This window comes from Ostrinia nubilalis, chromosome 8 (assembly GCF_963855985.1).
Source record: "Ostrinia nubilalis chromosome 8, ilOstNubi1.1, whole genome shotgun sequence".
Classification (NCBI taxonomy): domain Eukaryota; kingdom Metazoa; phylum Arthropoda; class Insecta; order Lepidoptera; family Crambidae; genus Ostrinia; species Ostrinia nubilalis.
Window position 1 is genome coordinate 6,613,276 of NC_087095.1, and position 4,176 is coordinate 6,617,451.

The following is a 4,176-nucleotide window of genomic DNA, read 5'->3' on the forward strand; positions in this document are numbered from 1 at the left end:
TTTGCATTTTATTACCTGTATCTTCAGATACGTAAATAAACTGGAAGGAATGCTAGCATTTCACTTCCGTTTCCCATATTTTGAATGGAACTTGAAAGTAAAATCAGGTAGAGCGTAAGACTGGATGGCAGACAGTAATGTTAAAAAGACATTTGCTTGCAAATCCGCCCAGTTATTGGTTCGCTCGTATGCGCAGGAGTAAGTAAGGGGCCGTGTAGATTGTGCGCGGATACCGTGGTCCGAGGGTCAACTGCGGACAAGGGGATTGAGAATTCTTTGGAATGTTCTGGATAATCTTTAGTTAGATAAACAAAAAATATAGATGTAGGTACTATAATATAGTACAGACATACAGGATTGAGATTATTGAGTTTAAATTGAGCTTTAAGCTTTATTTGTCGACATTTCACCAGCTTGCACTAAGAATTTCGAAGACTTTTATAATGCGAACAGCTAGTGACTGGAATTCGCTGCCTGCTGTTGTCTTTCCCGAAGACTACGGGCCTTTTCAAGGTGAGAGTGAATAGGCACTTACAGGGCATCAGATATGTACCATCCTAGACTGCATCCCACTTAACACCAGGTGCGATTGTGGTCAAATATCTGCCTTGTTATGCAGAAAAAAAATTTATCTAGTGGGTACTAGAGTTTATTTCAGCGCCTCTTTTCAGCACATATTAAAAATTTGGTAGATATCTTAAAACTCTGGTAAGGCACCAATTAGATATAATAAGGAACTTTATAACTGTCCCTGGTGGTTTTTGTTTTGATCGTGTACCTACAGTCTAAATACCTATTTGCAAATAAAATAATGTCATAGCTACATGTAACAGTCGCATAATACTCCGTTCAAAGAACCGACGCAAGAAAATAGGAAAGCAGTTTTTCTTATCCAGCTGCGTAACTTGCATGTAACACCGACGTAACTTAGATAAAAATCTTATCACCGTGCAGCACCTGTGAGCCCACACGACACTTAAGGTTCGGCCAAACCAACGCGATCACACGCGATCAGCCGGCGTGCAGCAATGGCGATCAATGCATTTAAAGGTTCGGCCAAACCAACGCGATCACACGCGATCAGCCGGCGTGCAGCGATGGCGATCAATGTAAGGTTCGGCCAAACCAACGCGATCACACGCGATCAGCCAGCGTGCAGCGATGGCGACCCGACTTAAATGCATTGATCGCCATCGCTGCACGCCGGCTGATCGCGTGTGATCGCATTGGTTTGGCCGAACCTTTACGGCTCCGTCACCTCGCCCAAACGAGCATAAATATCAACAAATGCCTCTACCTGCTACCAAGACAACCATAATGGCAACTTACACGCATATCCACGCCTTTCACCCATAAAGAGCCACTTTTCTATCAACAACCACCTTAATCTCGTGTTGGACACTCTCGCGCAGTACATGGGAATATTGCGAAAAATTACGCTTAATTATTATTTTTATGGCGATTAAATTGATGCTGCAGAATGTTGACACGATTATTCTCGCTCGTCGTCGGTCCAGATTCGGACTAGTATCCAAGCTTACAGACGCGAAAGTAACTCGGTCTGTACAGTTTTCACCCAAACTCTAAACTGCTGAATATTTTTTATGAGAAAATACGTGGTACTTAAGAAGAACACGAAGTGGTGGGAAATAATGTTGTACGTGGAAAGTCCGTGGAAAAGTTTCTCAAGTTACGGATTTGGAAATACATACTAATGTGTATGATAATGAATCAATATCTAAGTATGTATTTTTACGGTCTAGCTAATTTTTCGCCTTGACGCGCTTAAAAACTGAAACCAAGGCGGGTAAAACCGCGGTCAGAAGCTAGTTATGAATGCAGCTTTAAAATTGTATTTCTATTTAGTGCAGGCTACAACGGTGGGCTGTGTCTAATTACCGAGTATCAGGTCAAATGGCTGGCACACACTTTTTACTGATTTACGACAACCACTCGACTTTCACGATCCTTACACTTTTAGCATAACCCACTTTTAGAACATCTAATCACTCCACTTTAACACCTTTCAAATTAAATGCGAATATACAAGCAAAATTATAAACAAGCGTCTAAACAGTGCTAGCTAGTCATCATGCGATGACAAATCCGTATTAATCTGACCGTTTCAATTAATTTATCTCAATCGACTGTTATGAAATGTCTACAAGTTTAGCACAGACACGAAATAACTAGATTGATTTATTTGAAATCGCCGTGAGTAAATCATTGCTAATCTGCAAACTAATCAACGGGACATAAAACATTGGTTTCGTGACAGTAGTACTAAATACGTCTGACAAGCGTTTGAAGTGAGCCCGTTCAGTCAAGATCAGCCCGTGGCCCTAATAATCTGGGAAGCGAGACCTGCTCAAAGACTTTGTTGCAAAGAATCTTGCAACACTAGAAAGACCGAGGCGGTATTTTATCTACAATCATATCTATTCGACATTATTGCTTTATAGGTTGTGATACAAACATTATGGACATCTAAAGGTACACCTCGTACAAGTACAAATTACGAGTAAGTATACCAATAATCCCATGTATAATTACGTAAAGATCGTACAATATTTGAACTCGTGTATTATGTGTGAAAACAATTGAATGAGAAGTAAGTCAACATTTGAGTCTGTATTATCCATCCGTTTGTTTTTGATGAAGAGTTTACTCCTAAACTGAGTGCATCAACTTAAGAGACATCTATATTATATGTTACAGGGACACATTTCCTTGTGTGTTCCTTTTCTTTCTGTTCTTATCTTTGGTGTGCAATAAAGTGTATTTATTATTATTATTATTTCACATGTATTGACCAAAACAATAATCTTTAGAGAATGATCCATCATTCTGGTCTACGCTGCTTAAAAGTGATGAAAACCAAAATTTTAATCAGTAACCAGTTACACTTTAGTTATAGTACGTTTAGCTCATCCCTAACCATCTGTCAATGAATACCCACCCACTAGATCTCTGCGCAAGCGATTTAAATTACTCGGTATTCATCCGATGTCTCGTCTGCCTGAATGCGGGTGATAAATGCATCCCTTTCATTGCCTGTCAGGGCTAGACGTGAAAGAACCGAGTGGCTATTACAAATGTATCTAACTTGGATATGACTGGCGTTAGACTGGCCGTTGACCCGGCATATGTAACATCGATGTGATATGTCTGCAATTTTACAAAAGTATTGTCATAATGTGTTGACAGTCGCCTCTGAAAGTTCGAAAGCCCATTCATACTTAAACTGAATCGCTATAATAACCGAATGGCTGGACAAATGGCAATTTCAGAGTAAGAAGCCAACTCTGTCGCCTAACATTCTGAAATTTTTTGCGTCATTTTAAATCTGCATGAACGAATACAGCGATGAGTATAAATTAAGATTTTATTAACTGCAGGGGCACCTTGATCGTAGCTTGTTTTTCACAATGAAAAAATAGACATGGCACTGGAAGTTGTAATTCACTAAAAGTTTGTTTACAAAACTATGCGAGGCTATGACAGATGAAAATAGGAAACACTGCATTAAATGAAAGTAACCACTGGTTTCAGTTTGTGGTTCAACGACCTTGTCCCAATTTACAGGTGCGAGTATAGTTGCAAATAGAACGAGCCAAATGAGGCCAGATTGAAACAAGATAGTGCGAAATGAAATTCGATTACGGCAGATCAATAAAGTAATCCATTCAAGTGTATCGGAGCCAATGAAAGAATTGTTTGACATTTGTGTGACACACATCCACAGACTGGATTCTATATGAGATGGCAGATAAACAATATTATCTGTCCTTTCATTAATTTTATAGAAGTTTTTAGGCCATACGTTCTTGGCTCACGTGCAAAATGCTATTCAACGCATTGATTTTAATCTAAGTTTCAAATAGGTACCTATACTGATTAGTTAGATACCCTCATAAAATTGCTTCGTTTTTTTGTTTCATAAAATAATCAATCTTTTGCCTCATGAATAAAAAATGTAGAATCAAAGGCCGTATGACGGTACCTAGGCTAGGCTATAATACCGTCGAATATGATAATGGGTAAGAGAAACAACGATTTTTCAACTTGTTTACCACATACTTGGTAATCGGAACTGAAAGACGAAAGACATTATTATTCTCTAGTCCAACTCTTTCGCTTTTTGCTTAAATTAGTTCCCGTAACATTTTTCAGCCA